This window comes from Anomalospiza imberbis, chromosome 3 (assembly GCF_031753505.1).
Source record: "Anomalospiza imberbis isolate Cuckoo-Finch-1a 21T00152 chromosome 3, ASM3175350v1, whole genome shotgun sequence".
In the NCBI taxonomy this organism is placed as follows: Eukaryota; Metazoa; Chordata; class Aves; order Passeriformes; family Viduidae; genus Anomalospiza; species Anomalospiza imberbis.
In genome coordinates, this window is record NC_089683.1 from 60,029,728 (window position 1) to 60,043,679 (window position 13,952).

At 42.0% G+C, this 13,952-nt stretch overlaps 1 protein-coding gene across 1 annotated transcript in view; it reads left to right on the forward strand.

Moving 5' to 3' along the window:
• The window catches only part of SCAF8 (SR-related CTD associated factor 8), a 164,612-nt gene that overhangs the window by 101,244 nt on the left and 49,416 nt on the right, over positions 1–13,952 (forward strand). The gene's annotated exons all lie outside the window — the stretch shown is intronic.

The following is a 13,952-nucleotide window of genomic DNA, read 5'->3' on the forward strand; positions in this document are numbered from 1 at the left end:
CCCTTCTCCAAGCTGTCACTCCCAAATATGTTCATGAGAAACTTCAGCTTTTGTTAATTGCATTTGCAAAGTGACCTTTATTCTCTCTGGATACCTTCATTATTCACAGGTAGTTACTCAGTAACCTGTAGGAATGCTGCAGGCGTGTCATCTCTTACTAGGACTTGTGCTCACTGGCTATTCAGTGTTGGTGTTGTGGGACTGAGGGCCCAAACTCTCTGGTATTGGCTTTACCCTCCATTTGGGAATGATGTTCATGAACCAAACTTCTTGAAACTTTTTAATTATCAGGGATTTTCTCATTACAAATTGAGCTTGAAGTAGCAAGAAAAAAATGTGGAGAAAAGTCCTGATATTTGTCATTCCCTTTAACCAACAGTTTACATATAATAATTTAAACAAAATCATTTGTTACATTTTTAATTAATACAACCATGAAAATTAATATTAAATAACTTCTATTCACCCTAGTTGTGGATTTCTGTGGTAAGGATTCCTTTTAAGGACTGCTCACGTTGAACTTAGTGAAAAACTTTGTGAATAGTTTCATTTATAACTTGCAGCACTCTGAAACACATCACTATTGGATCTTCACATTTGGATTTCACATTCTTTGAATCAGTGTTTATAATAGAATCATAGAATGGTCTTGGTTGGGAGTACCTTAAAGATCATCTACTTCCAAACCCTCTGCCATGAGCAGGGACAACTTTCACTACACTAGGTTGCTCAGAGCCCCATCCAATCTGATCTGAAGCACTTCCAGGAATGGGGCATCCACAGCTTCTCTGAGTAACCTGTTCCAGTGCCTCACCATCTTCACAGAGAAGAATTTCTTTTTAATATCTAATCTAAACCTACTCTTTTCCAGTTTGAAGCCATTCCCCCTTGTCCTGTCACTGTATGCCTTTGTAAAAAGTCTCTCTCTACCTTTCTTATAGACTCCCTTCAGGTACTGAAAGGCCACAATTAAGTGACTCCAAAGCCTTCTCTTCTCCGCGGCCAGTTAAGATTTACTTTGCACACATACATTTTTCGGCTCTCATGAGTATCCTGTTGACCCATCTCCTTTCCTTTCCTGCTTTTAGCTGTGTTTTGCACAGGCACTACCATGATATTTGAACACCCATCACATTGCTCTGGCACCACACTGTAATGAGGTATGTAGGCAGAATGGACCAAAAATTAATTTTAAGCTCAGGATGTAAGCCCATCTCAGTTGAAACAGGTAACATTATCTCTGTTTCATCCTTCTGCTGTTAGTACTGAGCAGAATTGTCACAGCATGAAGGAGCCAGGACAATCAAAAATACCTTCTGAGTCTCTCTCAGGTCAAATACCTTGTCACCCCAGTCCTGTGCTGAATTTAAAGCAGTTCCAGTAGTGATCCCAGATAGTGACTCCAGTACCTAATTCTGCACCTAACAGAGAAATGACATAACACAAGAAGAAAAAAAAGCTTTGAACCTGTCTGCCCCAGGACCGTAGGACCAGAAAGCATTTTCAATGATCCCACCTCTGGCTTTAGACACAAAAGAAAGGAATGCGACCTCTCTGTCAAGTTTGCAGTACTGTGTCCAAGTGTTCTCAGCCGGTGACAACTCCTTTAGGTTCTCAGTATTAACCCATTAACAGGAGGATTTGACAGCCATTATCACTTGAGACAGTCAAAAACTTTTGCTTCCTTCCCCGGAAGTGTTTCAGGCATGTTTGGGTGAGGCTTTGAGCAATCAGGTCTAGTGAAAAGTGTTCCTGCCCATGGCTGGGGGAATGCAGCTAGAAGGTTTTTAAGGTTCCTTCCAACTGTGATTCCATGATCTGTCTGTCTCTGAACAAGAACAAAGGCCAAATGCATGTAGCAAAGGAGACACAGAGCTCATCCTCTTATGAAAATGCACTTGCTATGAACAATGACCTCTGTATCAGCCCACAGCACTGTCCTAGCACTAAACTGTCCTTGGTAACGTTACAAAACACCTGTTCCTTTCATATTTTATTTGTCATGCTATTATAATCATTACTCCATAGAACAGCAGAGGAACATTGCCCTTCCTTTCCCAGAAACTGTACAGATCTGTACACTCATGTCGCAACGGCACCACTCATAAATTGGCTGCTCAGCAGTGTTACAAATGCCAGGTGTATTGCAGTATTTTTCACTTTCACAGCAGTGCATTTATCAAACACTGTTTAGGGATTACTCTGTTTCCCCATAATAGGTGACATTTATGCGGCTTGCAGAGTTGTGACATTACCTTGGCTTTTGCTGGCAGCTGCCTGGTGCCATTCCTCACAATGCCACCGATTTCTGCAGCAGGCATGGGAGGATTGACAATCCCTGCAACTTTTCACGGGTCAGGCTCTTTAACAGTGGTGTCCTGCTGATGAACCTAACTGAAGGAGAAGATGTGTTGATGTAGAAACAGTGCGGGCAGGGTTGCACTTCTGAAGAGATGCTAAGTGCTTACTCCTTCAAGAGCCAGCCATGGAGCTGTGGTCTGGATGCAGGCCCTGGCATACAGCCAGACATTGAATAGGGATATGTTTACTCCATACTTATATCTGTTTACCCCTGGTAAAAAGTTCCAGCAGATTTTTGTTTCCTTTTTATTTTGTTGCAAATGTATTTTGGGAAAGCAGATTTATTCATGTGTCCATGCTGTGGCTTTACTTAGCAACTTGAGTGTCATTTTTCATTTTGCTTAAGTTGCCCCCACCTGCTGCAATTTTTGAACTAAATGGACAAAGAAAAGGGAGATGTGTGTGTTGGGAAAAGAGTAGAGAAATTGTGTTTGATTTGATGAGGGGATTCCCTGTCTGAGATGAAGGGAATCTCTTACTATTTTGCCAGTGCTGCTGGAAACTCGCAATAGCATTTGATATTGAGAAGCCTTGCATGCAACTTTGAGTTAGCAGACTACAGACTCACTGGCAACAGGGGTTTCTTTTTTTTTTCTGAGAGCAGTCTGGTGCCTCATATCTGCAATCAGATGCTGTGACAATACTCTGTCCTGCTTCTGATTTAAAGATATACCCCTTGCCAGGCAGTGGTACCAGGGGCGGGAGCTGACTGCCCACAGTGTGTGCTGCTATTGGATTGGGCAGTCACCCCAAGTGCTCAGAGGAGACTGCTGTCTCCATGATCATTAATTTCTTTGCAAGTGCCCCAGCCTGCCCCAGCCTGCCAGGTCACAGGGAATGTCACTGCAATAGTGCAATTGCAGGAGGGATTTCTCTGGGCTGTGCTTCACCTTGGTTAAAAAGAAGGTCAACTTTCTGCCAAAGGATACAACTTCATTTCACACCAGGTGTTTGAGTAACTATAGCAGAGTGACACATGGTGACCAGATTTAAAGTCCAGATCATACTGGTGAGCTTTCCATCCTGCAGACTAAACCTCGCTGGTCTTCCCTTTCACCATAGGCTGACCACTTGTCACAACAGCTTTCTGTTTCTAGGGCAAAAGTATTAAAGAAAATTTTATGTCCTTACTGTGGAGTGATATAAAAGCAGGAGTCCTTCCCTTGCATGTAATCTTAAAGCACGTCACTTTGTGATACAGAGACTCCCCTTACTCATTTTGTTAGCTTTGCAAAATTTTGGGCCTTTGGTGTGTGACTCATACTACTAACTCTGTTGTACCACAGGCAGAGGCTATGTGAGAAGCTAATGGAAAATCAGAGCTTGCAATTGTCCAGGTTTAAAATGCAGAGTCAAAAAGCACTGCCAGTGGTGAAAGACTGTATTTGTGTCATCATGCCATTATGCTGATCCATCAGTGCTGGAGCATGTGGGATACCTCTGTGACAGCTTTCACAAAGTCATACATCAAATTACAGGCACATGCCAGTGCCTTTGGAAAAACGGCTTTTGCAAAACTCATTTATCCCTGACTACACATTCAAATTCTGTGAATGAATCACTGTAGATAGAAAATAAGTAAAGAAAATAGAGTGGAGTAGCGTGAAATTGGAAAAAGTACTTCGAAGTGTGTTCAGGGTGATGGTTTATAGTGAAGCAGGTAAACAAACATCTCTCTCCAACCTCTTCCTCTTCCATTCATTATTACAGTTCTGCAGCGGTGAAAAGCTGTAACAACCTTGTCATTTCTAAAATTTCTTCAAAACAATATAGCTGTACTTGTCAGGAAAAGCAAGTCAGTTGAGGAGAATTTTGCCAAAAGCAAATGTTACTGTTTCGGGAAAGAGATTGGGTTTGTCTTTGCATTTGGCTCTAGGGCAAAAGGCAGTGTTTACTCTTGAATTCTGCCACATTCACCCCAAAAGGATGGCGAGGACCACAGATAACTGTGTGTATCCCAGGGCAGCCAACTCAAGGGGATCTCTTGTTTGGCAGATATAAACAGCCAAGGCAGGGGGCAATGTATGAACATCACACACATATGAGACATATATGAGAACAGACAATGCCACAAAGACCTGAGGTCATTCTGGCCAACTTGATGTTTACTGGCTTCCAGCTCCTATTTTAAATTATGTTACTGAGAACATGTATTTAAAGTGTGTTCCAAAATCAAGAGAGATGAGCAGTAAAAAGACTGCATATAGCAAGTGCAAAGTGAGAAGTCCCCTGGCTGAGTAGTGAAATTGTCTCACCACAAACCCAAAACTAGCCCCTTGCTAGCTGAGTGTGAAGGGTTTCTCCAGAGAGCACTGATACAGATATCTGGGCCACCAAGGGTCACCAGATACAATGCTTTAGCAGTACCAGTTTCTTACATACCGTGAGCTACAAAAGCTGCTCCTTTATAACATGGACTTGGAAAGTAGAAAGGTGAGGGTGTACATCTGTTTCTCACAGTGTACAAAAATGAGTATACATAAAGCTTAGAAACTCTATTTTTTTCTCCTGCCATGAGACTTCAGGAGGTTTGGAGACCCTGGTTTGCATGTGCAGTTCTGGCACTGTGAACCCTGATGTAGATCTGCTCCTGATATAGATACAATGAGTATAGGATCAATCATTATTCTCACATCAAATACTGCAAGGCCAGTGTTTGGGAATGGGTCTGATGTTCTGCATATCATAGCAATAACCAGACTGTCCCAGTAATCCAGACTGATGGATGGGCATTTATTTCCACTTCCTGAGGATACATGCCACCCAGAAATAGGAATGCCAGTAACTGCTGAATTTTTATCAATTCAGTATATAACAGAGGAAGATAATTGCTTCAGATAATAGATAACTGGGCTATAGTAGCAGTACAGCTGGTATGAAACTGCACTGTATAGGCTTTTCCTCATAATTTACTGGTGTTAAAAACTCAAGTTGTGAACAATAAATGGTCTTCAGACTTAGCATGATGATTCTTGGTAAAGACTCTGTATCAGTGAAGGATACAAACTGTGGAATCATAACAATTTCTCACATTCTGTTGACTCTTCTCTACCGTTTGCTAATCCATCACTACTCTTTACATCCTAGTCTTTTCTCTTGCTGCAAACAATTCCTGTCTAAAAACCAAAGAAGAGGCAAAGATAATGTTTTCCTTAATTTGATTACTTCTTCTTCATGTGATTTTTCTCTCTGAGTGGGTGTTCTGTGGCACCAAATTCATGCTGGTGACATGTGCACACATGTAACATCCCAGCTCATTCATGGTGGAAGGACCCAGAGCCTTAGTGGGACCAAATCTAGGTCACCAGTGTGCAAATAAGTAGGTCAGTAAAGAGGGGATGTAGGTTATCCAATTGTTATGGGGGGTGAGGGCTGCCCTTCTACTTCTAGGTTACATTTCCAGAACACAATAAGGCAGCATCACAACTGACATGGACATTGATTGGTGTCCCCCCTGGGGATATCCACGGAGATGCCAGGAAATGAACGGACAAGCAAACAAAATCTACCCTGTCACATGGGAGAGGGCGCACCCAGGTCTCGATGCAGGCATATCGGGAGAGCAGCACGTAGCCTGGCTGGTGAACCTTTTGCTTTCCCATTCATTCTGTGCCTGATAAATGGACAGAAAAATGACTTCACTTTCCAGGGCTTTATTCTGACACATTTCATCAGCTCTATCACTTGAGAGTAGATAGAAGACAAATAGTTTTATCCTATTATGTCAGAACAAATTGCAGCCTGCAGGCCTGATTCTCTGCACCATTATGCCAATTTTACCCTGGTGCAATTTTACTAAGCACTGATGAGCTCCACCAGACTAAAACCAGCATGACAGCATGAAGATGCAGGTTCTTCATCTTCCACAGTATGGAAGATAGAGCTCCAAGGCCCTGCTGCATTAATAGCAGTGCTCCCAAGTACACCCTCAATAAAAAGTAGAGTCAGACACTGCACTTTGAATCACGGTTATTTCCAGGGCAATGAACAGAGATGTAGTCAAGGTATTGTGCAGTAGTTGTGTTATGGCCAGTCCTGGTTTGGCTCTGTTTTCTGTAGGAGCAGGAGGTTACAAGAGGAACCGATGGTATGCTCCCAATGGCTGGTGGCAATTTAGAGCAATGTCTCCCCTCAGCTCTGTGTCCATTTACCTTTCAGCCTCAGATAAAAGCATTTCACAAAGCATTTGAAAGAAGGTGCTTCTGCAGTATCTGTTCTGTGGTTTCCCTGTAAAGAAACAGCTGCTCAGAGTGAGGTGGAGAGACAATGCAAAGCAGATGCCATGTGGTAATTTGTAAGAGCAAAGACTCTTGTAGACTACTCACAGCTGTTTTTACACTAGAGTCCCCCAAAGCACCTAAGGATGAGGAATGTCTTGTCCAGAGTTTGTCCTGATTTCTTAAGTTTCTCCAGGCTGGGCCCATGCAGCCAGTGAGCCAGAAGAAAGAGGAGGAATGGGTCAGATCATTTCCCACCCATCTGGCTTATGTAGTTTCTTTGCTCATCTTTCAATGTTCTACCTTCCTATCCAGGCTGGTTTGCATGTAAAACCAAATAGAAAGAAGGAGGGAAAGGAGTGAAGCCTAACATTAATCTGAATAAATCAGACAAATTATGTATGTTCCCTTTTCCTCTCTCCAAGAATGAAGTCTGTGTCCATCCTCCAGCTTTTAACTGGATTATTATAAAGGTATGTGAGCTCTAAGCCTTTCAACACCTGCAATGATCTCCATCTCACCCATAAAGTCTTCTCTGACAGTTTGACAAGAGTAACTGCACAACACGTGCAGAAAGAGGGAATGACAGATGCTGTGTTAAAGACAAAATATAAATTACTACAGTGATCTCAGCTGTATAAAAAATATGCTGTCAGGAGACTAGGGAGCTTTTTGGCATAATTTTTAAAGGGAATTTCTTTAGTACCCACCCCTACAATATCTGGTTGCTCCATTCAGTGGTTTTCCCCATGCTCCCTCTGCTTTGTCCTGGCCCTATCTTAGGGCTGCAGAGCCTTTACAAATATCAGGAGCACTATTACTATCTGCAGTTTCCTGGGTGCAGCAGAACATGTGATCCAAGAACATCCTTCCTTTCCACTTCCCATCTCTGTAGATAACAGCACGCTGCAGAATTCAGTCACTATTCACTACTCCCAAAAATCCTACTTTTTGCTTTGTTGGGAGCTGGAAACTGCTGATATGTGTAACTTAGTATGTTTCCCTTTGAGTTTATAAATTACCTGCAGGCTTTGTTACACACAGTTCTTGCATGGTAGGAAAAAATAAAAGAAGGAAAAAAAAGAACTCACTCAAATGTAAGATAAGCAAGTAACTGAGCCTGCCTGCTTGGAAATGGCTGGATTTTTATCAGGAAATAAGCATTCACAGAAACCTTACTTAAACAGCATCATGTGTCAGTCCCTCTAAAGCTTTCACTTAGGAACAGATGCTATATTCTATGATATATGTATATGAAATAGATTTGAGGACAAATTTTTGTTATTTAATTCCTGATAGAAAATTTCAGAACACTTGAATAGATTCAGTCCCGAATTCACTGTAAGCTAGGTAAGCAACATAAATCTCACCACAGAATCAGCTGCATTGGAAGGGACCCACAAGGATCATTGAGTCCAACTCCTGGCCCTGCACAGAACCATCCCCAAGATCCCACCTGAGAGCATTGTCCAAATGCTCCTTGAACTCTGTCAGGCTGGTGCTGTGACCACTTCTCTGAGGTGCCTGTTCCAGTGCTCAATCACATTTTTACTCTTTATACTCACTGATTCAGTGGGCAGGGGCTTCAGCTATATTCATAAATTAATTCCCAGAACCACTGTCTGGACTGAAGCCAACCCTGGTCTTATATTCTCCTGCTCCCAAAAACAGGATGCTGGAAGGAAACTGCCTATGGTGAGTGGAACTTGGCCTATCCTACATGTACCCAGAAATAGTTTGGTAGGCAAAACTGTGCTGATCATGACTCAAGTGACATAATAAAGTCAAGCTCAAGCCCCACCAACCAACTGCAGTGCAGAGTTTCCAGTTGCTGTTTAACTTAGCCATGTAGATACAATCAGAGTGAGCTTGTGCTACAACAGAGTACAGCTCCTCAATCCCATTTCTTCTTTCCATGGCCTGCCCAAGACCTTGGGTCCACTGTAAATTTTAGGGTATCATTGCTGTACCCTGCAAACCCTGGTGTCTATTCAGAGCAAAGGAAGCAGACATTAGGTAAATAAACCAAACCATGGTGCTGTATAACCTTACAAAATGCATGTATGTGGCTTTAGGCTAGTTATTCTTGTACTTGAGCAGCTAAGTCCACCATCACTAATGTAAAAAAAAGGCATTGAGTTGACACATTTGCAGAAAAAGTCCGAGTGTGATTGTGAGTCACATTTCACTTACACTTGCATTTCTATGCAGCCCTTTCACAGTGTTCCTGCTCTAGGCAGAACTCCCTATGATTAGTCATCTAATTCAAACTAATTATCGTAGCAAGAGAAGTTTTCTGAGTGCTTGAAGAGAACACAATGATTTTTTGTGGGCTGTCTGCTGTCGTGACATTTCAAAAGAGACAACAAAACATGCAAAAGAGGAAGAAGGAACAGAGTGTAAAGGAGCAAAACTAGGGAAATATTTTGATTGCAGGAGAAGTTGGCTAGTCAAGGAGTCTATCTGTGTATAATGCTGTTTATTTTCTGGTTGATTTTAGATACTGGGTATTGGACAGCAAGACAATTTTGTAGGCTTCCTAGTGGGTGGGACTGGTTTTATGGCCCATTAAGCTATTGCCGAATAACAATAAAGAGTGCATCAAATCAGTACCTTCAGCAAAGATAGGCAGAGTTGCATGCTCACCTGCACATATTTCATACACTTACACTCTGCCCTTTTGCACTGAAGGTATTTGTGCATTTCCTTGCGCTGAAGACAGAGTGTGTATTAAGGATTCTTGAGCCAAGGGAAGGGCAGCAATAATGCAAGTCAGCACAGGGCAACTTCAGTAGGCAAGGGAGACTTAGGGCTTCCTTTCAAGCTGTCTCAAAAATTATGAAAAGTAAAATGGCTTTGGACACTTAATGCAATTTTGCAGGGTGAGAAAATTAGAAATGTGCCAGGTACACACAAAACCAGGTCTACACATTGTTCTGTCACCATGAAGAAATTCACTGGAAATCCACAGATTATTGTTTTTAATTGTTCTACCCTCATGGGGTTTAGGAATAATAATAAGTGACCAAAAATAATGATGCTACTGAACCAACATGTGCATAACAGAACACCAGAAAAAAATTCCAAGCTAAGCAAAGAAATGTTTTGATTAGTTTTTCATTAAAGTCAAGGGCTTTTTTATCCATCTTGTGGGCTTTGCAGCATATTGCTTGGACAAAGCAAGGATCTGTTCCCAACCCTACAAGGTAAACAATGCTAAGTATCAGTTTCTCTTCACACCATTTCTGAGTTGAATCCATCTCTGTACAATCATCTATTGGCTTGATTTTTTAATGTCAGTTATGAGGGTAAATTATACACTTGGGAAGGACTTTTCCTGTTACTTATATGGCGAAACCTCTTCTCAGAAATCCACTGTGTGATCACAAAATTGCGCACAAATCTTGGAGGTCTTTATTTGTAGGTAGTCTGGACACTTTGCAATGCCATCTACTTGAGGCTTGGAAAAATCCCATTCACACAGGTTGATTGTATTCCCCTGGAGCTCATTGTGACAACTGGTTATTCAATGTTTGCAAAGGGATCTGATAACGAAATACACTTTGGGCTGCTTGTGTCCTGTGCATAAAGCATTAGATTTTCTTAATGCAATATTAAAAGGCTGCCTATCTCCAGGGACTGCTCCCCCTAGATATATGCACACCTGTAACATGAAAGCACAGGAGGCACAATTACACTCCATTGTTTTTAAAACTCCCTCGAATATCACAAAATCCCCTACTCCAGTGAGAAGAAGCAAAGGCTCCCAGAAATAGGTAGGGGTGTTGTGTGCTTGTTTCCTACTTCTCTAACCATTCATGTTTTATCTCCATAAATACTCAGAGACGGTGGCTGGGGTTTTCTGGAGACAAAACTCATCAGCCTTTGCTGTTCTTAATGCAGAGACTGTACCCTGGAGGAGGCCAGTGCTGACACACTTGGTGTTTCAGTCTTTGCTTCAAGCTGTCTCCTGTCAAACCAAACCTCATCCATGGATGGTAAATGTGTGCAAACCAGTTCTCTCCTCATGAAACCATTCACAGCCACATGGAGGGGTGCTCTTGAAAAAAACCTCAACCAATACCCTACCTATCTCTAATATTTATATACATATATTAATATTTATATATTTATATGTGCATGTAATTATTAACAATCATCTTAAGAACCGAACAGAATTTTCATAGCAAAGTAAGTAGCATATACTCATTTGACAGATAGTTTATTTTCACTATATGAGTCTGAGAGAGTGGGGAAAGAAAAGGCAAAAAACCCAAAGGGCCTAAACTGCTTCAGGGTTTTGAACTCCAGCCAACATATAATATTTAAGGCTTATGCTTTTCAAGAGCTTCCAAAGCACATATATGATGTAAAATTAAATATGCAGTCAAATCATGACAGGTTTTTTTTTTTTTTTTCATCAACTGTAGTTCCTACCAGTTGTTGTGATGATGTCATGGTACACAGATAGGAAGATTTTTGTGGAATTCTGCAAGGGAATGAATCTGAGACAGGTGAAGGAGAGAGATGATCTGTTCTAGGTGATTTTTTCTGTCTGTGCTGTATCTCCTCTATAAACTTGCAACATATTTTCCTATATTCAACTCCACCTCCAAAAACAGCACGACCAGCTCATTTTGTGTCCCTGTCATGTCATGTCCACATCCTCGTATCATTAACAGCTTTCTTGGGCCAATTCTCCACTAATTCCAGCCCCTTTGCAGGACTTCTACCTTTATTTATCCCAGCAACTGCGCAAAAACCAGTGTTTTGTGTTTTTTTCAGAAGTCATGCAGAAATTGCTGTGTAGGCAGCCACCTACATTACTGCTAATCAGCCAACTGCTTCTCCTAAATCCCTTCAGAGCAAACAAAAGAAAGCAGTGATGACTGTCTTCCCATTACTAGCAACATTAATGTGGCCACTTCATCTCCTTAAGAGTTTTACACTAAATGTGGGCAGTTTTTAAGTATCTTTCACTACATTTGTTTGAAATTGGTTAGAAAGGTCAAAAGGTGTTGCAAGTAGCAGTAGCGATGATGAGGAAAACTGATGGATGGGTAGATAGATATCAGTTCACATAAGCCTTTTTTCCTTAGGAAACAGACTGAAAGCAAGTTAGAAATGTTTAAAAAATGATTCTTGGTTGTGCTTTGTGGTTAACAGATCTGGGGTTTATGCTGCTGTTGCCATGGGCACATTGTTGTTGTGTACCATAATATAATAGCGCCAAACAGGGTTAGTGCCAAGAGATAAGACGTAGGTCTGTTGTCACATCAGCTTCCATGCAGTCCAGGGGATATGATGCTGTGCTCTAATTAATGCTGACTTCAAATGCCTCAATCTCAAATTAACATGCTCAACTGAGCTGTGGTTAAGAGAAAGACAAGCAATGTGTTCTGATCAGCCCTTGCCCATGAGAAACACCAGCACAATCCAGTCCTGCTAAATCAAGAAAATTTTTTACTCATCTTCATTTTAACCACAGTCCATTCTTCTTCCCTGCTCCCAAGAAGGAGCAAAAAGGAGGTCAAGTCCTCCTCTTGTCCACACTGTCCAGACTCCTCTCTGGCCAGATGTCCCTCTGGGCGTGCTGGTGCTCACTGGGCCCTGGGTGAGGGCTCACTGGGTGGAGCAGAGCAGCAGTGACCTGCCTGCTCACAGGCAAGCCCTCAAAGGAGCCTGGGAAGCTCGCTCAGCCTTGGGGTACTTCTGCTGGAATGTCACAGGTGGAGTAGCAATGCTCATTCCTACCACATCAGGAAGACAAGCAAACTGCACCTTCCTGGCAATGCTGATCTTTCCAGAAAGTGGAGAAAAATTCACCTCTCCCAAAGAAAATTCTTTAAATCCTTCTCTCTGAGGAGTGATATGTTTATTGACTGAGAATATGTGAGAAGGAAAAGACCAGAAAGGAAATTTAATCTAGAATGCATCACAGTCAAGAAAAGATAAATACTAACTGATAATGAACGCCTGTACTCTTGCTATTTAAGGTTTCTAATTGACAAAAGAATGAAGTAATGAATGATTAGAACAGCAGAGGAGACAAAAACCTGGTAAATTAAGCTCAGTGAACATAAAAGGAAGATAAAAGTCAGTTGCCGACCAAAGGCCTGTGTCTGACGACCTAGCAGCACCTTCCCTCCTACAGTCCTGGGGACTGCTCCCACACCAACTCCTCCTCCTGGCCCAGAACTGAAGATGCAATTAGCTGGCAATTGTGGGTTGTGAGTCATTCCAAGAAAAACTACCCCCTTCCTGCAGAGACTAGTGAATAAAAAAGCTCACAGGTCACCTAATACAAGTGGATGGTGCCATCTCTTCCATGGTCACAGGACCTTTATTTGTGGTCATTAGTGCGATCCACCGCTGCTGCTCAGGATGTGCTTTAATTACAGCATTGCCTGTTGCTTCCAGCTTGCCCCCAGCTTCTTACCGAGTGCTCTTCTCCGAACCCACTCTCAGTCCTTGTCTCCCATCAGCTCCTTCCTCTAGGAGGTCCTTGTTCTGACTCCATCCAACTTCCTACCAGAATTATAAATTTTCCTTTGAAAGTCAAAAGGGAAATAGGTACTCGGATTTCATGGTGATGAAAATCCCTAAAAATCCCTAAGAAGGAAGGGAAACAAATAAACCATCCAGGCTGCCTATTGCTAGCCTTCGAAAATAACAAGTGTAATGTGAATCCAAAATGGAAGACCAGGAAAACTGAGTGTCTACCTTAATTCTGGATCACCTGGTTGTGGCTGATGGCTCACCAGAGTCATCAGCCCCAAACTAGACCCTTATTGTTGTGCCCCATGATTATTTGCAAAGCAACTGCACAAACTAGCACAACATTTTTAGAGGCTCCATTCCTCATCAGGATTTAATTGTGAAAAATCTGCCTTCTGCAGAAACTTTGGTCTGGGATTCAATGTCACAGGCTTACCATGTAAAAGGCTACTAGCCTGCTCACAGGCACATAATGCTGACCCTTTTCCCTGCTCAAGCTCTTTCTGGAGCAGCTGCTGGCAAACAGGAGAAATAAGTCACCACTGGGCAGCTCTATGAGTCCAAATGCTACAGTACATAGAAAAGAGCAGTAGCATAATTTTCCTGTTCCAGGAAGAAGTTCAGTTGTTTACAGTAGGTTAGACTAAGATATATGGCATATCTAGAATTACTCTAATATGTGCAATCTTGCATCTCTCAGCCCATGTCTGTATCCAACCAGGGTGTTTTGGTTGGTTAGGGTTTTTTTTTTAATTTTGCAAGCAACCATTAGCCTTTGAGATGCACACGGCCTTCTACTTTGCATATATGAGGGGTCAGAGTTCATTCAGTACTTTTCCTACTTTTTGCATTTCACATGCTAATAAGGTTCGGAGA